The sequence below is a fragment of the Eucyclogobius newberryi genome, unplaced genomic scaffold (genome assembly GCF_026437365.1).
Source record: "Eucyclogobius newberryi isolate DKJ021-1_F unplaced genomic scaffold, fEucNew1.0.hap1 SCAF_50, whole genome shotgun sequence".
In the NCBI taxonomy this organism is placed as follows: Eukaryota; Metazoa; Chordata; class Actinopteri; order Gobiiformes; family Gobiidae; genus Eucyclogobius; species Eucyclogobius newberryi.
The window spans coordinates 246,436-262,500 of record NW_027316168.1 but is presented as its reverse complement, the minus strand read 5'-3'; the positions used below and the strand labels follow the sequence as shown (position 1 = coordinate 262,500).

Here is a 16,065-nt window from a genome sequence, read left to right as displayed (position 1 = left end):
TGCAATAAAGCCCCTCTCACGATTCCACAAAAAGTGGTTTATCACTAACCTTAATTTGTTAGCATAGACCCCCGGCAGGCCGTACACGGAGAGTGCATGGTTCAACATGGACATGCACAAAGAATTTACAACTAAGACTTTACCTTTTAATGTCAGATTACGACGTCTCCAAAAATTCAAGCGCGCTGTAATTTTCTCGCACAAAGGCGACCAAAGTGCAGTACGACACGCCTCCTCGTCTCTGCCCAGGGGGACGCCGAGGACCTTGTAGGAGTCCCCCGCCTCCCGGAGCTGGACAGGGAGAGGAACAGGCGTGACGCTGCCGCAAAATTTAACCGTGGTTTTATCGAAATTGATTTTGGCCCCTGAAGCGAGGCCGTAAACATTGAGCACGTGGAGAGAGGCGTTCAGGCTCTCCACGTCTCGGAGGATCAGATTCGTGTCATCTGCGTACTGAAAAATTTTGACTTCCCTACCCGCAGGCGTGGTCAGTCCCCTCACCGCCGCGTCCGCCCTCAACATGGCCGCCAAAGGCTCAGCGGCGATGCTGTAGAGGAGCGACGAGAGGGGACAGCCCTGCCTGACTGATCTTTTTAAGGGGAAAGAGTCAGTTAGAAACCCGTTGACTTTGACCTTACTGACCGCAAAGGAATAGATGAGCTGTAGCCAATTAACAAACCGTTCGCCGAAACCTAACTTACCTAATACAGTCCAGAGGAACGAATGCTCAACTCTGTCGAACGCCTTGTTAAAGTCTACACTAACGTGAATACCACCGGTCGCGTGCATCTGCCGAAGGAGATATCTCAGAGACAAAACTGTGTCTGAGATGTCCCTCCCGGGGACGCTGTAGGCCTGCGAGGGGTGTATGACGGATCCAATCACACGCTTTAACCTACCTGCTAATACCTTTGCTAAAATTTTATAGTCTACGTTCAAAAGGCTAATGGGCCTGTAGTTGGCGAGGCTGCTCCTGTCGCCCTTCTTAAAAAGCAGAGTGACGACACTCATCGCAAAACCATCGCCAACTCTACTCTCACTCTCAAAATCCTGATATAATAGGAGTAGGATCGGAGCTAACCTGGAAGCGAAACGCTTGAAAAACTCACAGGTTAGTCCGTCCTCTCCGGGGCTTTTCCCTGTATTTAAACTCTTGACTGCAGCCTCTATCTCCATGAGAGACAGAGGCGCGTCGCACAGCTCCCTATCCTCCCTGCTCAGTGTGCGCTCCAGAGCACCTACAGCCTGGTCTAAAGCCTGCTCTGCCACTCCGTCTGAACTAAAAAGCCTACTATAGAAATCCTGCGCTGTCTCTAAAACCTCACTTACCTCGGAAACAATCTTACCTGTCTTATCTATCAACTTATCTATGTGCATCTTTCCCTGTGTAACCTTCTCACAGCCGAAGAAGAACGCTGTCGAGCGTTCTCCTTCGACTGTGTGTCTGGCTTTTGCCCTCAAAATTGCACCCTGACACCTACTTACCTCCAGCTGCTCCAGCTCAGCGCGCACCACCAGGTACTCTGGATCCACAGGGCCAGTGGTGGAAGCTGCGCCCTGGTCCAGGACCTGCAGGCGCTGGCGGAGAGCGGTCTCCCTCCTGGTCGACAGCCACGCCTTGTGTTTGCTGTAATTGACACAGAGCTTTTTAATGCGTGTTTTTGCCGTCGGCCACCAATCGACCACGCTGTCGATCAGCTCCAGCTCCATGTCAAATACATCAAACAAAAAGTCCATTTTCCTACAAAAAGTTTCATCACCGAGGATGGAGCTGTTTAGGACCCACAGTCCTCCATTCCTCGGTGATGAAACTAACCCAAAATAAATATCTAAAGTGGAGTGATCACTCAAGCCTGACCACTTGTAGGAAGCACCACTGACTCTCTGTGCCAGGTCTGAGGAGGCAAAACAGAGGTCAATGCGGGACTGCTTCAGGACGCCCTGGACGACCTGCCGCCTGGAGAAATCCTTCAGGAAGGGGTGGACGAACCGCCACACCTCCGTCAGGTTCCTGCTGGCGGCTTCTTCCAACAGGGCTGTCCTGGCAGTGCTGTTTTTAAAAGAGTTGTTAATGCCGATGTCTGTCTTGCAAAGTGTTGTATTAAAGTCACCGATTATGATTGTAGTGTCGTTCGCAAAGCGAAATATTTTTTTGAAGAATTGCCTCCTCAGACCATCATTGTTCGGGGCGTAGATGTTAATTAGTCTGAACTTCACTGTGTCCGTGAAGTCCAGGACCAGGAAGGAGCCCTCTGGGTCGGCGTGTACCAGGGTGGGTTGGCCTAAGACACCAGGCCTCACCACCGTGGCCACACCGCGCGAGCACGCCGTGCCCAGGGCCCAAAATACAGAGCCCACTCCCATGCTCCGCACTTGTTGCGCGTGGCTGACATCCCAGTGCGTTTCTTGGATGCAGAGCACGTCCCACTTGGAAAAGTGTAACGCGCTCTGCATCCGCACTGGGCTCCGCAGGCCGCCTGCGTTCCAAGAGGACAAGGAGAACGCCATTAAGAGGAGACCTTGGAGGATGTAACCCATCTTTTATTTAGACTTCTTTTTGGCGCCCGTCGCATCCGACTGCCACACTCTTTTTCTGACTTCACGGGTGGAGAAATCCATGAAGTCATCATTAAAAACAGTCTCGAGCTCACCTCGTGGGGCAGAGCTGCGTGTGGAGGATGGTGGGTTGATGGAGCTTTCTGCTGGCGCTTTTGAAGTGGTTGGAACGGAGGAGGCAGAGCCGCTCTCAGCAGCAGCGCCCTCTCCGTCTCCTGCCACCTGCTTCCTGCGTCTTGCCCCTTTCTTATCCTTCTTCTCCACCTGTCCCCTCTTACCACCGTCCGACTGGAGCTTGGGATCATCACCCAGCCCTGTGGTGATGTCCCCCCCTTTGGAGGTAAGATGCGGGGCCTGTCCCGCACCCATCCTCCTCCCGGGTTCAGCCTCTTCCTCCACGGGCTTAGGAGTTGGACCCTCACGAGTCCCCTCCCTCTGGTCAGGAGGAGCAGTTTGTCCTGCTCCCACCTTCCCAGACGCCAGCGCTGAGCCGAGCACCATCTCCAGTGCGACGGACGCCTCCTCGTCTGAGGAGTCAGAGGAGCAAGAGGAGCCAGACACCTCTGGCTCCCCTGACTCCTCCACAGCCTCCTCCTCCAAAAACTCCTCTACTTCGGAGAGAGCAGTTGCGGGCACGTTCTGGGCCACGTCACTGCTCTCTCCTCCAATGGCGTCCTCCCTATCCTCCCCTCTGTCCTCCCCTCTGTCCTCCCCTCTGTCACCCGCACCACACGGACATAAGTGGCGGAACATGCGGCACTCTCTGCACTTCGGGGCCCGCTGCGCGACGCACTCGCGCGCGTAATGCCCCTGGCTCCCGCAGTTGCGGCACAGAAAGTCAGGGCACTCCCTCAGAATATGGCCAGGCTGGAGACACCCCCTACACACCCGCACCTGCCTGTCGTGTATTACCCTGAAGTACTCGGGGCCCCCCGCGGTGTCAAACCTGACAGAATACGGTAAGGACTGCACCGTGTCCGTGAACCTTACCCGTACAAACCTGGTGCCGTCCGCCACGTTCGTCCCCGGCCACATTCTCCTCCTCACCTCGGAGACCGCAGAGACCCCCCAGGCGTAGAGCTTGGCCAGGATCTCCTCGTCCTCGATATAAGCCGGCAGCCCCATGAAGGACACGACCAGCTCATCCACCGAGATGTCACGGGCGTGAACCCTGACTCCTCCAATGCAGTACCCGTCCAGGAGCCGCTCCTTCGCTTTAGTGGTACTGACGGTTACTTCATATTTGTCCTTCGAGATGAGTCTGCACGCTACTATGGAGCCGCACACCTCCTGAGTCGATTTCAAAAAAGCTAGTGGCGTGATTTGTGCTCCCTCCGTCAACTCCAACACCACAGTGAGTTCTTTCATAAATTTCATTCTTCTTTCTTCGTTCTTTCTATTATTTACAGATTCTTTCAAACTTTGTCTTGCCTTTGTCGTGTCCATTCCAGTGTCCGATGCCGTGTTGTCCGTCCTTTGAGCCATGCTCACAAAAAACAAAAAATCCACCTCCCAGTAAGTTTACTGGGAGGGGAACAAACAAAAGAACTGAAAAAAGTAAATGAAAATGACCAAAATAACGATTAAAAACTCAAAAAAAACTCCCAAACCTCCAGCTCCAGACCATGCAGCACACCACAAATTGCACGCACCTGCACTGATTGCAAAGGGGCTGGTCTAAAGTATAGACTTCCCTGCCCTCCGGCGAGGGGAAGCCCCCGTTTCAAGACTGCTGCTGCTCCCTTTTTTCCCATGCAGGACGAGACTTAGACTGCAATTGTTCCTTGAACATGGAGGAATAGTCTTATACTGCCGAGGCTGTCGCTATTCCCTTTCCCCATGGAGGACCAGTATTGCGCTGTTGCTTTTCCTTTCTCATGGAAGAACAGTCTGACACAGCCCAGTTCTCACCTGGAGTTACCAGTTTTCGCCATATACAACCAGGGAGGACCAGTTTTACGTGCTGCTGTTCCTTGCATCATGGAGGGATAGTCTTAGACTGCCAGACCGTCGCTGCTGTTCCCTTTGTTCCCATGGAGTACCAGTCTTAGACCGCTACTGTTCCTGATCATGGAGGAATAGTCTTAGACTGCCGAGGCTGTTGCTATTCCCTTTGTTCCCATGGAGGACCAGTATTTGTGCTGTTGCTGTTCCTGATCATGGAGGAACAGTCTTAGGCTGCCGAGGCTGTTGCTATCCCCTTTGTTCCCATGGAAAGGACAAGTCTTAGGCTCTACTGTTCCTGTGTGTAATGGGGGTAGTTTTGCTCACAGCACCTGGTATTTCAAGGAGGTCTCCCATCCAAGTACTAACCAGGCCCAGCCCAGCTTAGCTTCCGAGATCAGACGAGATCGGGCGGGTCCAGGGTGGTATGGCCGTGAGCGAAATGTTCCAGGTCAAAACGGCCTTTTTTATATCAAACACTGTCTTTTCGTGAAGAGTACCTTCACGCCACTTGCTCGGTCAAAATTGGGATATCTCAATGAAAAACTTCTTTTTTTTGACAGGTGAAAAAGTGTGAAAATGCTCACAGCACCTGGTATTCCCAGGCGGTCTCCCATCCAAGTACTAACCAGGCCCAACCCTGCTTGGCTTCCGAGATCAGACGAGATCGGGCTGGTCCAGGGTGGTATGGCCGTGAGCGAAATGTTCCAGGTCAAAACGGCCTTTTTTATATCAAACACTGTCTTTTCGTGAAGAGTACCTTCACGCCACTTGCTCGGTCAAAATTGGGATATCTCAATGAAAAACTTCTTTTTTTTTTTTTTTTTTGACAGGTGAAAAAGTGTGAAAATGCTCACAGCACCTGGTATTCCCAGGCGGTCTCCCATCCAAGTACTAACCAGGCCCAACCCTGCTTGGCTTCCGAGATCAGACGAGATCGGGCTGGTCCAGGGTGGTATGGCCGTGAGCGAAATGTTCCAGGTCAAAACGGCCTTTTTTATATCAAACACTGTCTTTTCGTGAAGAGTACCTTCACGCCACTTGCTCGGTCAAAATTGGGATATCTCAATGAAAAACTTCTTTTTTTTTTTTTTTTTTTTTTTTGACAGGTGAAAAAGTGTGAAAATGCTCACAGCACCTGGTATTCCCAGGCGGTCTCCCATCCAAGTACTAACCAGGCCCAACCCTGCTTGGCTTCCGAGATCAGACGAGATCGGGCTGGTCCAGGCTGGTATGGCCGTGAGCGAAATGTTCCAGGTCAAAACGGCCTTTTTTATATCAAACACTGTCTTTTCGTGAAGAGTACCTTCACGCCACTTGCTCGGTCAAAATTGGGATATCTCAATGAAAAACTTCTTTTTTTTTTTTTTTTTGACAGGTGAAAAAGTGTGAAAATGCTCACAGCACCTGGTATTCCCAGGCGGTCTCCCATCCAAGTACTAACCAGGCCCAACCCTGCTTGGCTTCCGAGATCAGACGAGATCGGGCTGGTCCAGGGTGGTATGGCCGTGAGCGAAATGTTCCAGGTCAAAACGGCCTTTTTTATATCAAACACTGTCTTTTCGTGAAGAGTACCTTCACGCCACTTGCTCGGTCAAAATTGGGATATCTCAATGAAAAACTTCTTTTTTTTTTTTTTTTTTGACAGGTGAAAAAGTGTGAAAATGCTCACAGCACCTGGTATTCCCAGGCGGTCTCCGATCCAAGTACTAACCAGGCCCAACCCTGCTTGGCTTCCGAGATCAGACGAGATCGGGCTGGTCCAGGGTGGTATGGCCGTGAGCGAAATGTTCCAGGTCAAAACGGCCTTTTTTATATCAAACACTGTCTTTTCGTGAAGAGTACCTTCACGCCACTTGCTCGGTCAAAATTGGGATATCTCAATGAAAAACTTCTTTTTTTTTTTTGACGGGTGAAAAAGTGTGAAAATGCTCACAGCACCTGGTATTCCCAGGCGGTGTTCCATCCAAGTACTAACAAGGCCCAACCCCGCTTGGCTTCCGAGATCAAACGAGATCGGGCTGTTCCAGGGTGGTATGGCCGTGAGCGAAATGTTCCAGGTCAAAACTCGTATAAATGGCTTTTTTTGCATCAAACACTGTCTTTTCGTGAAGAGTACCTTCACGCCACTTGCTCGGTCAAAATTGGGATATCTCAATGAAAAACTTCTTTTTTTTTTTTTTTTTTTTGACAGGTGAAAAAGTGTGAAAATGCTCACAGCACCTGGTATTCCCAGGCGGTCTCCCATCCAAGTACTAACCAGGCCCAACCCTGCTTGGCTTCCGAGATCAGACGAGATCGGGCTGGTCCAGGGTGGTATGGCCGTGAGCGAAATGTTCCAGGTCAAAACGGCCTTTTTTATATCAAACACTGTCTTTTCGTGAAGAGTACCTTCACGCCACTTGCTCGGTCAAAATTGGGATATCTCAATGAAAAACTTCTTTTTTTTGACGGGTGAAAAAGTGTGAAAATGCTCACAGCACCTGGTATTCCCAGGCGGTGTTCCATCCAAGTACTAACAAGGCCCAACCCCGCTTGGCTTCCGAGATCAAACGAGATCGGGCTGTTCCAGGGTGGTATGGCCGTGAGCGAAATGTTCCAGGTCAAAACTCGTATAAATGGCTTTTTTTGCATCAAACACTGTCTTTTCGTGAAGAGTACCTTCACGCCACTTGCTCGGTCAAAATTGGGATATCTCAATGAAAAACTTCTTTTTTTTTTTTTTTTTTTTTTTTGACAGGTGAAAAAGTGTGAAAATGCTCACAGCACCTGGTATTCCCAGGCGGTCTCCCATCCAAGTACTAACCAGGCCCAACCCTGCTTGGCTTCCGAGATCAGACGAGATCGGGCTGGTCCAGGGTGGTATGGCCGTGAGCGAAATGTTCCAGGTCAAAACTCGTATAAATGGCTTTTTTTGCATCAAACACTGTCTTTTCGTGAAGAGTACCTTCACGCCACTTGCTCGGTCAAAATTGGGATATCTCAATGAAAAACTTCTTTTTTTTTTTTTTTTTTTTTTTTGACAGGTGAAAAAGTGTGAAAATGCTCACAGCACCTGGTATTCCCAGGCGGTCTCCCATCCAAGTACTAACCAGGCCCAACCCTGCTTGGCTTCCGAGATCAGACGAGATCGGGCAGGTCCAGGGTGGTATGGCCGTGAGCGAAATGTTCCAGGTCAAAACGGCCTTTTTTATATCAAACACTGTCTTTTCGTGAAGAGTACCTTCACGCCACTTGCTCGGTCAAAATTGGGATATCTCAATGAAAAACTTCTTTTTTTTTTTTTTTTTTTTTTTTGACAGGTGAAAAAGTGTGAAAATGCTCACAGCACCTGGTATTCCCAGGCGGTCTCCCATCCAAGTACTAACCAGGCCCAACCCTGCTTGGCTTCCGAGATCAGACGAGATCGGGCTGGTCCAGGCTGGTATGGCCGTGAGCGAAATGTTCCAGGTCAAAACGGCCTTTTTTATATCAAACACTGTCTTTTCGTGAAGAGTACCTTCACGCCACTTGCTCGGTCAAAATTGGGATATCTCAATGAAAAACTTCTTTTTTTTTTTTTTTTTTTTTTTTGACAGGTGAAAAAGTGTGAAAATGCTCACAGCACCTGGTATTCCCAGGCGGTCTCCCATCCAAGTACTAACCAGGCCCAACCCTGCTTGGCTTCCGAGATCAGACGAGATCGGGCAGGTCCAGGGTGGTATGGCCGTGAGCGAAATGTTCCAGGTCAAAACGGCCTTTTTTATATCAAACACTGTCTTTTCGTGAAGAGTACCTTCACGCCACTTGCTCGGTCAAAATTGGGATATCTCAATGAAAAACTTCTTTTTTTTTTTTTTTTTTTTTTTTTGACAGGTGAAAAAGTGTGAAAATGCTCACAGCACCTGGTATTCCCAGGCGGTCTCCCATCCAAGTACTAACCAGGCCCAACCCTGCTTGGCTTCCGAGATCAGACGAGATCGGGCTGGTCCAGGGTGGTATGGCCGTGAGCGAAATGTTCCAGGTCAAAACGGCCTTTTTTATATCAAACACTGTCTTTTCGTGAAGAGTACCTTCACGCCACTTGCTCGGTCAAAATTGGGATATCTCAATGAAAAACTTCTTTTTTTTTTTTTTTTTGACAGGTGAAAAAGTGTGAAAATGCTCACAGCACCTGGTATTCCCAGGCGGTCTCCCATCCAAGTACTAACCAGGCCCAACCCTGCTTGGCTTCCGAGATCAGACGAGATCGGGCTGGTCCAGGGTGGTATGGCCGTGAGCGAAATGTTCCAGGTCAAAACGGCCTTTTTTATATCAAACACTGTCTTTTCGTGAAGAGTACCTTCACGCCACTTGCTCGGTCAAAATTGGGATATCTCAATGAAAAACTTCTTTTTTTTTTTTGACGGGTGAAAAAGTGTGAAAATGCTCACAGCACCTGGTATTCCCAGGCGGTGTTCCATCCAAGTACTAACAAGGCCCAACCCCGCTTGGCTTCCGAGATCAAACGAGATCGGGCTGTTCCAGGGTGGTATGGCCGTGAGCGAAATGTTCCAGGTCAAAACTCGTATAAATGGCTTTTTTTGCATCAAACACTGTCTTTTCGTGAAGAGTACCTTCACGCCACTTGCTCGGTCAAAATTGGGATATCTCAATGAAAAACTTCTTTTTTTTTTTTTTTTTTTTTTTTTGACAGGTGAAAAAGTGTGAAAATGCTCACAGCACCTGGTATTCCCAGGCGGTCTCCCATCCAAGTACTAACCAGGCCCAACCCTGCTTGGCTTCCGAGATCAGACGAGATCGGGCTGGTCCAGGGTGGTATGGCCGTGAGCGAAATGTTCCAGGTCAAAACGGCCTTTTTTATATCAAACACTGTCTTTTCGTGAAGAGTACCTTCACGCCACTTGCTCGGTCAAAATTGGGATATCTCAATGAAAAACTTCTTTTTTTTGACGGGTGAAAAAGTGTGAAAATGCTCACAGCACCTGGTATTCCCAGGCGGTGTTCCATCCAAGTACTAACAAGGCCCAACCCCGCTTGGCTTCCGAGATCAAACGAGATCGGGCTGTTCCAGGGTGGTATGGCCGTGAGCGAAATGTTCCAGGTCAAAACTCGTATAAATGGCTTTTTTTGCATCAAACACTGTCTTTTCGTGAAGAGTACCTTCACGCCACTTGCTCGGTCAAAATTGGGATATCTCAATGAAAAACTTCTTTTTTTTTTTTTTTTTTTTTTTTTGACAGGTGAAAAAGTGTGAAAATGCTCACAGCACCTGGTATTCCCAGGCGGTCTCCCATCCAAGTACTAACCAGGCCCAACCCTGCTTGGCTTCCGAGATCAGACGAGATCGGGCTGGTCCAGGGTGGTATGGCCGTGAGCGAAATGTTCCAGGTCAAAACTCGTATAAATGGCTTTTTTTGCATCAAACACTGTCTTTTCGTGAAGAGTACCTTCACGCCACTTGCTCGGTCAAAATTGGGATATCTCAATGAAAAACTTCTTTTTTTTTTTTTTTTTTTTTTTTGACAGGTGAAAAAGTGTGAAAATGCTCACAGCACCTGGTATTCCCAGGCGGTCTCCCATCCAAGTACTAACCAGGCCCAACCCTGCTTGGCTTCCGAGATCAGACGAGATCGGGCTGGTCCAGGCTGGTATGGCCGTGAGCGAAATGTTCCAGGTCAAAACGGCCTTTTTTATATCAAACACTGTCTTTTCGTGAAGAGTACCTTCACGCCACTTGCTCGGTCAAAATTGGGATATCTCAATGAAAAACTTCTTTTTTTTTTTTTTTTTTTTTTTGACAGGTGAAAAAGTGTGAAAATGCTCACAGCACCTGGTATTCCCAGGCGGTCTCCCATCCAAGTACTAACCAGGCCCAACCCTGCTTGGCTTCCGAGATCAGACGAGATCGGGCAGGTCCAGGGTGGTATGGCCGTGAGCGAAATGTTCCAGGTCAAAACGGCCTTTTTTATATCAAACACTGTCTTTTCGTGAAGAGTACCTTCACGCCACTTGCTCGGTCAAAATTGGGATATCTCAATGAAAAACTTCTTTTTTTTGACGGGTGAAAAAGTGTGAAAATGCTCACAGCACCTGGTATTCCCAGGCGGTGTTCCATCCAAGTACTAACAAGGCCCAACCCCGCTTGGCTTCCGAGATCAAACGAGATCGGGCTGTTCCAGGGTGGTATGGCCGTGAGCGAAATGTTCCAGGTCAAAACTCGTATAAATGGCTTTTTTTGCATCAAACACTGTCTTTTCGTGAAGAGTACCTTCACGCCACTTGCTCGGTCAAAATTGGGATATCTCAATGAAAAACTTCTTTTTTTTTTTTTTTTTTTTTTTTTGACAGGTGAAAAAGTGTGAAAATGCTCACAGCACCTGGTATTCCCAGGCGGTCTCCCATCCAAGTACTAACCAGGCCCAACCCTGCTTGGCTTCCGAGATCAGACGAGATCGGGCTGGTCCAGGGTGGTATGGCCGTGAGCGAAATGTTCCAGGTCAAAACTCGTATAAATGGCTTTTTTTGCATCAAACACTGTCTTTTCGTGAAGAGTACCTTCACGCCACTTGCTCGGTCAAAATTGGGATATCTCAATGAAAAACTTCTTTTTTTTTTTTTTTTTTTTTTTTGACAGGTGAAAAAGTGTGAAAATGCTCACAGCACCTGGTATTCCCAGGCGGTCTCCCATCCAAGTACTAACCAGGCCCAACCCTGCTTGGCTTCCGAGATCAGACGAGATCGGGCAGGTCCAGGGTGGTATGGCCGTGAGCGAAATGTTCCAGGTCAAAACGGCCTTTTTTATATCAAACACTGTCTTTTCGTGAAGAGTACCTTCACGCCACTTGCTCGGTCAAAATTGGGATATCTCAATGAAAAACTTCTTTTTTTTTTTTTTTTTTTTTTTTGACAGGTGAAAAAGTGTGAAAATGCTCACAGCACCTGGTATTCCCAGGCGGTCTCCCATCCAAGTACTAACCAGGCCCAACCCTGCTTGGCTTCCGAGATCAGACGAGATCGGGCTGGTCCAGGGTGGTATGGCCGTGAGCGAAATGTTCCAGGTCAAAACGGCCTTTTTTATATCAAACACTGTCTTTTCGTGAAGAGTACCTTCACGCCACTTGCTCGGTCAAAATTGGGATATCTCAATGAAAAACTTCTTTTTTTTTTTTTTTTTTGACAGGTGAAAAAGTGTGAAAATGCTCACAGCACCTGGTATTCCCAGGCGGTCTCCCATCCAAGTACTAACCAGGCCCAACCCTGCTTGGCTTCCGAGATCAGACGAGATCGGGCTGGTCCAGGGTGGTATGGCCGTGAGCGAAATGTTCCAGGTCAAAACGGCCTTTTTTATATCAAACACTGTCTTTTCGTGAAGAGTACCTTCACGCCACTTGCTCGGTCAAAATTGGGATATCTCAATGAAAAACTTCTTTTTTTTTTTTGACGGGTGAAAAAGTGTGAAAATGCTCACAGCACCTGGTATTCCCAGGCGGTGTTCCATCCAAGTACTAACAAGGCCCAACCCCGCTTGGCTTCCGAGATCAAACGAGATCGGGCTGTTCCAGGGTGGTATGGCCGTGAGCGAAATGTTCCAGGTCAAAACTCGTATAAATGGCTTTTTTTGCATCAAACACTGTCTTTTCGTGAAGAGTACCTTCACGCCACTTGCTCGGTCAAAATTGGGATATCTCAATGAAAAACTTCTTTTTTTTTTTTTTTTTTTTTTTTTGACAGGTGAAAAAGTGTGAAAATGCTCACAGCACCTGGTATTCCCAGGCGGTCTCCCATCCAAGTACTAACCAGGCCCAACCCTGCTTGGCTTCCGAGATCAGACGAGATCGGGCTGGTCCAGGGTGGTATGGCCGTGAGCGAAATGTTCCAGGTCAAAACGGCCTTTTTTATATCAAACACTGTCTTTTCGTGAAGAGTACCTTCACGCCACTTGCTCGGTCAAAATTGGGATATCTCAATGAAAAACTTCTTTTTTTTGACGGGTGAAAAAGTGTGAAAATGCTCACAGCACCTGGTATTCCCAGGCGGTGTTCCATCCAAGTACTAACAAGGCCCAACCCCGCTTGGCTTCCGAGATCAAACGAGATCGGGCTGTTCCAGGGTGGTATGGCCGTGAGCGAAATGTTCCAGGTCAAAACTCGTATAAATGGCTTTTTTTGCATCAAACACTGTCTTTTCGTGAAGAGTACCTTCACGCCACTTGCTCGGTCAAAATTGGGATATCTCAATGAAAAACTTCTTTTTTTTTTTTTTTTTTTTTTTTTGACAGGTGAAAAAGTGTGAAAATGCTCACAGCACCTGGTATTCCCAGGCGGTCTCCCATCCAAGTACTAACCAGGCCCAACCCTGCTTGGCTTCCGAGATCAGACGAGATCGGGCTGGTCCAGGGTGGTATGGCCGTGAGCGAAATGTTCCAGGTCAAAACTCGTATAAATGGCTTTTTTTGCATCAAACACTGTCTTTTCGTGAAGAGTACCTTCACGCCACTTGCTCGGTCAAAATTGGGATATCTCAATGAAAAACTTCTTTTTTTTTTTTTTTTTTTTTTTTGACAGGTGAAAAAGTGTGAAAATGCTCACAGCACCTGGTATTCCCAGGCGGTCTCCCATCCAAGTACTAACCAGGCCCAACCCTGCTTGGCTTCCGAGATCAGACGAGATCGGGCTGGTCCAGGCTGGTATGGCCGTGAGCGAAATGTTCCAGGTCAAAACGGCCTTTTTTATATCAAACACTGTCTTTTCGTGAAGAGTACCTTCACGCCACTTGCTCGGTCAAAATTGGGATATCTCAATGAAAAACTTCTTTTTTTTTTTTTTTTTTTTTTTGACAGGTGAAAAAGTGTGAAAATGCTCACAGCACCTGGTATTCCCAGGCGGTCTCCCATCCAAGTACTAACCAGGCCCAACCCTGCTTGGCTTCCGAGATCAGACGAGATCGGGCAGGTCCAGGGTGGTATGGCCGTGAGCGAAATGTTCCAGGTCAAAACGGCCTTTTTTATATCAAACACTGTCTTTTCGTGAAGAGTACCTTCACGCCACTTGCTCGGTCAAAATTGGGATATCTCAATGAAAAACTTCTTTTTTTTGACGGGTGAAAAAGTGTGAAAATGCTCACAGCACCTGGTATTCCCAGGCGGTGTTCCATCCAAGTACTAACAAGGCCCAACCCCGCTTGGCTTCCGAGATCAAACGAGATCGGGCTGTTCCAGGGTGGTATGGCCGTGAGCGAAATGTTCCAGGTCAAAACTCGTATAAATGGCTTTTTTTGCATCAAACACTGTCTTTTCGTGAAGAGTACCTTCACGCCACTTGCTCGGTCAAAATTGGGATATCTCAATGAAAAACTTCTTTTTTTTTTTTTTTTTTTTTTTTTGACAGGTGAAAAAGTGTGAAAATGCTCACAGCACCTGGTATTCCCAGGCGGTCTCCCATCCAAGTACTAACCAGGCCCAACCCTGCTTGGCTTCCGAGATCAGACGAGATCGGGCTGGTCCAGGGTGGTATGGCCGTGAGCGAAATGTTCCAGGTCAAAACTCGTATAAATGGCTTTTTTTGCATCAAACACTGTCTTTTCGTGAAGAGTACCTTCACGCCACTTGCTCGGTCAAAATTGGGATATCTCAATGAAAAACTTCTTTTTTTTTTTTTTTTTTTTTTTTGACAGGTGAAAAAGTGTGAAAATGCTCACAGCACCTGGTATTCCCAGGCGGTCTCCCATCCAAGTACTAACCAGGCCCAACCCTGCTTGGCTTCCGAGATCAGACGAGATCGGGCAGGTCCAGGGTGGTATGGTCGTGAGCGAAATGTTCCAGGTCAAAACGGCCTTTTTTATATCAAACACTGTCTTTTCGTGAAGAGTACCTTCACGCCACTTGCTCGGTCAAAATTGGGATATCTCAATGAAAAACTTCTTTTTTTTTTTTTTTTTTTTTTTGACAGGTGAAAAAGTGTGAAAATGCTCACAGCACCTGGTATTCCCAGGCGGTCTCCCATCCAAGTACTAACCAGGCCCAACCCTGCTTGGCTTCCGAGATCAGACGAGATCGGGCAGGTCCAGGGTGGTATGGCCGTGAGCGAAATGTTCCAGGTCAAAACGGCCTTTTTTATATCAAACACTGTCTTTTCGTGAAGAGTACCTTCACGCCACTTGCTCGGTCAAAATTGGGATATCTCAATGAAAAACTTCTTTTTTTTGACGGGTGAAAAAGTGTGAAAATGCTCACAGCACCTGGTATTCCCAGGCGGTGTTCCATCCAAGTACTAACAAGGCCCAACCCCGCTTGGCTTCCGAGATCAAACGAGATCGGGCTGTTCCAGGGTGGTATGGCCATGAGCGAAATGTTCCAGGTCAAAACTCGTATAAATGGCTTTTTTTGCATCAAACACTGTCTTTTCGTGAAGAGTACCTTCACGCCACTTGCTCGGTCAAAATTGGGATATCTCAATGAAAAACTTCTTTTTTTTTTTTTTTTTTTTTTTTTGACAGGTGAAAAAGTGTGAAAATGCTCACAGCACCTGGTATTCCCAGGCGGTCTCCCATCCAAGTACTAACCAGGCCCAACCCTGCTTGGCTTCCGAGATCAGACGAGATCGGGCTGGTCCAGGGTGGTATGGCCGTGAGCGAAATGTTCCAGGTCAAAACTCGTATAAATGGCTTTTTTTGCATCAAACACTGTCTTTTCGTGAAGAGTACCTTCACGCCACTTGCTCGGTCAAAATTGGGATATCTCAATGAAAAACTTTTTTTTTTTTTTTTTTTTTTTTTTTGACAGGTGAAAAAGTGTGAAAATGCTCACAGCACCTGGTATTCCCAGGCGGTCTCCCATCCAAGTACTAACCAGGCCCAACCCTGCTTGGCTTCCGAGATCAGACGAGATCGGGCTGGTCCAGGCTGGTATGGCCGTGAGCGAAATGTTCCAGGTCAAAACGGCCTTTTTTATATCAAACACTGTCTTTTCGTGAAGAGTACCTTCACGCCACTTGCTCGGTCAAAATTGGGATATCTCAATGAAAAACTTCTTTTTTTTTTTTTTTTTTTTTTTTGACAGGTGAAAAAGTGTGAAAATGCTCACAGCACCTGGTATTCCCAGGCGGTCTCCCATCCAAGTACTAACGAGGCCCAACCCTGCTTGGCTTCCGAGATCAGACGAGATCGGGCTGGTCCAGGGTGGTATGGCCGTGAGCGAAATGTTCCAGGTCAAAACTCGTATAAATGGCTTTTTTTGCATCAAACACTGTCTTTTCGTGAAGAGTACCTTCACGCCACTTGCTCGGTCAAAATTGGGATATCTCAATGAAAAACTTCTTTTTTTTGACGGGTGAAAAAGTGTGAAAATGCTCACAGCACCTGGTATTCCCAGGCGGTGTTCCATCCAAGTACTAACAAGGCCCAACCCCGCTTGGCTTCCGAGATCAAACGAGATCGGGCTGTTCCAGGGTGGTATGGCCATGAGCGAAATGTTCCAGGTCAAAACTCGTATAAATGGCTTTTTTTGCATCAAACACTGTCTTTTCGTGAAGAGTACCTTCACGCCACTTGCTCGGTCAAAATTGGGATATCTCAATGAAAAACTTC

At 47.7% G+C, this 16,065-nt stretch overlaps 31 non-coding genes and 10 pseudogenes across 31 annotated transcripts; all 41 read right to left on the bottom strand.

Annotated features, from left to right (window-relative positions):
* Positions 1-4,820: 4,820 nt before the first annotated feature.
* LOC140382218 (5S ribosomal RNA) lies at positions 4,821-4,939 on the bottom strand. Its single transcript, XR_011931661.1, has one exon. It is a non-coding gene; the product is annotated as a 5S ribosomal RNA (ribosomal RNA).
* A 141-nt stretch (positions 4,940-5,080) lies between these two features.
* LOC140383264 (5S ribosomal RNA) lies at positions 5,081-5,199 on the bottom strand. Its single transcript, XR_011932294.1, has one exon. It is a non-coding gene; the product is annotated as a 5S ribosomal RNA (ribosomal RNA).
* Positions 5,200-5,350: 151 nt separating this feature from the next.
* On the bottom strand, positions 5,351-5,469 carry LOC140383263 (5S ribosomal RNA). Its single transcript, XR_011932293.1, has one exon. It is a non-coding gene; the product is annotated as a 5S ribosomal RNA (ribosomal RNA).
* A 157-nt stretch (positions 5,470-5,626) lies between these two features.
* Positions 5,627-5,745, bottom strand: LOC140382301 (5S ribosomal RNA). Its single transcript, XR_011931735.1, has one exon. It is a non-coding gene; the product is annotated as a 5S ribosomal RNA (ribosomal RNA).
* Positions 5,746-5,895: 150 nt separating this feature from the next.
* On the bottom strand, positions 5,896-6,014 carry LOC140383262 (5S ribosomal RNA). The gene has a single exon (XR_011932292.1). It is a non-coding gene; the product is annotated as a 5S ribosomal RNA (ribosomal RNA).
* A 151-nt stretch (positions 6,015-6,165) lies between these two features.
* Positions 6,166-6,284, bottom strand: LOC140382487 (5S ribosomal RNA). The gene has a single exon (XR_011931903.1). It is a non-coding gene; the product is annotated as a 5S ribosomal RNA (ribosomal RNA).
* Positions 6,285-6,429: 145 nt separating this feature from the next.
* Positions 6,430-6,548, bottom strand: LOC140382727 (5S ribosomal RNA; annotated as a pseudogene).
* Positions 6,549-6,711: 163 nt separating this feature from the next.
* LOC140383261 (5S ribosomal RNA) lies at positions 6,712-6,830 on the bottom strand. The gene has a single exon (XR_011932291.1). It is a non-coding gene; the product is annotated as a 5S ribosomal RNA (ribosomal RNA).
* Positions 6,831-6,971: 141 nt separating this feature from the next.
* Positions 6,972-7,090, bottom strand: LOC140382725 (5S ribosomal RNA; annotated as a pseudogene).
* A 167-nt stretch (positions 7,091-7,257) lies between these two features.
* Positions 7,258-7,376, bottom strand: LOC140383260 (5S ribosomal RNA). Its single transcript, XR_011932290.1, has one exon. It is a non-coding gene; the product is annotated as a 5S ribosomal RNA (ribosomal RNA).
* A 167-nt stretch (positions 7,377-7,543) lies between these two features.
* Positions 7,544-7,662, bottom strand: LOC140383233 (5S ribosomal RNA). Its single transcript, XR_011932266.1, has one exon. It is a non-coding gene; the product is annotated as a 5S ribosomal RNA (ribosomal RNA).
* A 157-nt stretch (positions 7,663-7,819) lies between these two features.
* LOC140382299 (5S ribosomal RNA) lies at positions 7,820-7,938 on the bottom strand. The gene has a single exon (XR_011931733.1). It is a non-coding gene; the product is annotated as a 5S ribosomal RNA (ribosomal RNA).
* Positions 7,939-8,095: 157 nt separating this feature from the next.
* Positions 8,096-8,214, bottom strand: LOC140383221 (5S ribosomal RNA). The gene has a single exon (XR_011932255.1). It is a non-coding gene; the product is annotated as a 5S ribosomal RNA (ribosomal RNA).
* Positions 8,215-8,372: 158 nt separating this feature from the next.
* On the bottom strand, positions 8,373-8,491 carry LOC140383259 (5S ribosomal RNA). The gene has a single exon (XR_011932289.1). It is a non-coding gene; the product is annotated as a 5S ribosomal RNA (ribosomal RNA).
* Positions 8,492-8,641: 150 nt separating this feature from the next.
* On the bottom strand, positions 8,642-8,760 carry LOC140383257 (5S ribosomal RNA). Its single transcript, XR_011932287.1, has one exon. It is a non-coding gene; the product is annotated as a 5S ribosomal RNA (ribosomal RNA).
* A 145-nt stretch (positions 8,761-8,905) lies between these two features.
* LOC140382724 (5S ribosomal RNA) lies at positions 8,906-9,024 on the bottom strand (annotated as a pseudogene).
* A 168-nt stretch (positions 9,025-9,192) lies between these two features.
* Positions 9,193-9,311, bottom strand: LOC140383255 (5S ribosomal RNA). The gene has a single exon (XR_011932286.1). It is a non-coding gene; the product is annotated as a 5S ribosomal RNA (ribosomal RNA).
* A 141-nt stretch (positions 9,312-9,452) lies between these two features.
* Positions 9,453-9,571, bottom strand: LOC140382723 (5S ribosomal RNA; annotated as a pseudogene).
* A 168-nt stretch (positions 9,572-9,739) lies between these two features.
* Positions 9,740-9,858, bottom strand: LOC140383254 (5S ribosomal RNA). The gene has a single exon (XR_011932285.1). It is a non-coding gene; the product is annotated as a 5S ribosomal RNA (ribosomal RNA).
* Positions 9,859-10,025: 167 nt separating this feature from the next.
* Positions 10,026-10,144, bottom strand: LOC140382298 (5S ribosomal RNA). The gene has a single exon (XR_011931732.1). It is a non-coding gene; the product is annotated as a 5S ribosomal RNA (ribosomal RNA).
* A 156-nt stretch (positions 10,145-10,300) lies between these two features.
* Positions 10,301-10,419, bottom strand: LOC140383209 (5S ribosomal RNA). Its single transcript, XR_011932244.1, has one exon. It is a non-coding gene; the product is annotated as a 5S ribosomal RNA (ribosomal RNA).
* Positions 10,420-10,560: 141 nt separating this feature from the next.
* LOC140382721 (5S ribosomal RNA) lies at positions 10,561-10,679 on the bottom strand (annotated as a pseudogene).
* A 168-nt stretch (positions 10,680-10,847) lies between these two features.
* Positions 10,848-10,966, bottom strand: LOC140383253 (5S ribosomal RNA). Its single transcript, XR_011932284.1, has one exon. It is a non-coding gene; the product is annotated as a 5S ribosomal RNA (ribosomal RNA).
* A 167-nt stretch (positions 10,967-11,133) lies between these two features.
* On the bottom strand, positions 11,134-11,252 carry LOC140383197 (5S ribosomal RNA). The gene has a single exon (XR_011932233.1). It is a non-coding gene; the product is annotated as a 5S ribosomal RNA (ribosomal RNA).
* A 157-nt stretch (positions 11,253-11,409) lies between these two features.
* LOC140383252 (5S ribosomal RNA) lies at positions 11,410-11,528 on the bottom strand. The gene has a single exon (XR_011932283.1). It is a non-coding gene; the product is annotated as a 5S ribosomal RNA (ribosomal RNA).
* A 151-nt stretch (positions 11,529-11,679) lies between these two features.
* LOC140383251 (5S ribosomal RNA) lies at positions 11,680-11,798 on the bottom strand. The gene has a single exon (XR_011932282.1). It is a non-coding gene; the product is annotated as a 5S ribosomal RNA (ribosomal RNA).
* A 145-nt stretch (positions 11,799-11,943) lies between these two features.
* Positions 11,944-12,062, bottom strand: LOC140382720 (5S ribosomal RNA; annotated as a pseudogene).
* A 168-nt stretch (positions 12,063-12,230) lies between these two features.
* Positions 12,231-12,349, bottom strand: LOC140383250 (5S ribosomal RNA). The gene has a single exon (XR_011932281.1). It is a non-coding gene; the product is annotated as a 5S ribosomal RNA (ribosomal RNA).
* A 141-nt stretch (positions 12,350-12,490) lies between these two features.
* Positions 12,491-12,609, bottom strand: LOC140382719 (5S ribosomal RNA; annotated as a pseudogene).
* Positions 12,610-12,777: 168 nt separating this feature from the next.
* Positions 12,778-12,896, bottom strand: LOC140383249 (5S ribosomal RNA). The gene has a single exon (XR_011932280.1). It is a non-coding gene; the product is annotated as a 5S ribosomal RNA (ribosomal RNA).
* A 167-nt stretch (positions 12,897-13,063) lies between these two features.
* On the bottom strand, positions 13,064-13,182 carry LOC140382296 (5S ribosomal RNA). The gene has a single exon (XR_011931731.1). It is a non-coding gene; the product is annotated as a 5S ribosomal RNA (ribosomal RNA).
* Positions 13,183-13,338: 156 nt separating this feature from the next.
* On the bottom strand, positions 13,339-13,457 carry LOC140383185 (5S ribosomal RNA). Its single transcript, XR_011932222.1, has one exon. It is a non-coding gene; the product is annotated as a 5S ribosomal RNA (ribosomal RNA).
* Positions 13,458-13,598: 141 nt separating this feature from the next.
* On the bottom strand, positions 13,599-13,717 carry LOC140382718 (5S ribosomal RNA; annotated as a pseudogene).
* Positions 13,718-13,885: 168 nt separating this feature from the next.
* Positions 13,886-14,004, bottom strand: LOC140383248 (5S ribosomal RNA). The gene has a single exon (XR_011932279.1). It is a non-coding gene; the product is annotated as a 5S ribosomal RNA (ribosomal RNA).
* Positions 14,005-14,171: 167 nt separating this feature from the next.
* LOC140382200 (5S ribosomal RNA) lies at positions 14,172-14,290 on the bottom strand. Its single transcript, XR_011931644.1, has one exon. It is a non-coding gene; the product is annotated as a 5S ribosomal RNA (ribosomal RNA).
* Positions 14,291-14,446: 156 nt separating this feature from the next.
* On the bottom strand, positions 14,447-14,565 carry LOC140383173 (5S ribosomal RNA). Its single transcript, XR_011932211.1, has one exon. It is a non-coding gene; the product is annotated as a 5S ribosomal RNA (ribosomal RNA).
* A 141-nt stretch (positions 14,566-14,706) lies between these two features.
* LOC140383017 (5S ribosomal RNA) lies at positions 14,707-14,825 on the bottom strand (annotated as a pseudogene).
* A 168-nt stretch (positions 14,826-14,993) lies between these two features.
* LOC140383247 (5S ribosomal RNA) lies at positions 14,994-15,112 on the bottom strand. The gene has a single exon (XR_011932278.1). It is a non-coding gene; the product is annotated as a 5S ribosomal RNA (ribosomal RNA).
* Positions 15,113-15,279: 167 nt separating this feature from the next.
* On the bottom strand, positions 15,280-15,398 carry LOC140382295 (5S ribosomal RNA). The gene has a single exon (XR_011931730.1). It is a non-coding gene; the product is annotated as a 5S ribosomal RNA (ribosomal RNA).
* A 157-nt stretch (positions 15,399-15,555) lies between these two features.
* On the bottom strand, positions 15,556-15,674 carry LOC140382481 (5S ribosomal RNA). The gene has a single exon (XR_011931898.1). It is a non-coding gene; the product is annotated as a 5S ribosomal RNA (ribosomal RNA).
* A 151-nt stretch (positions 15,675-15,825) lies between these two features.
* Positions 15,826-15,944, bottom strand: LOC140383015 (5S ribosomal RNA; annotated as a pseudogene).
* Between the last annotated feature and the right edge of the window lie 121 nt (positions 15,945-16,065).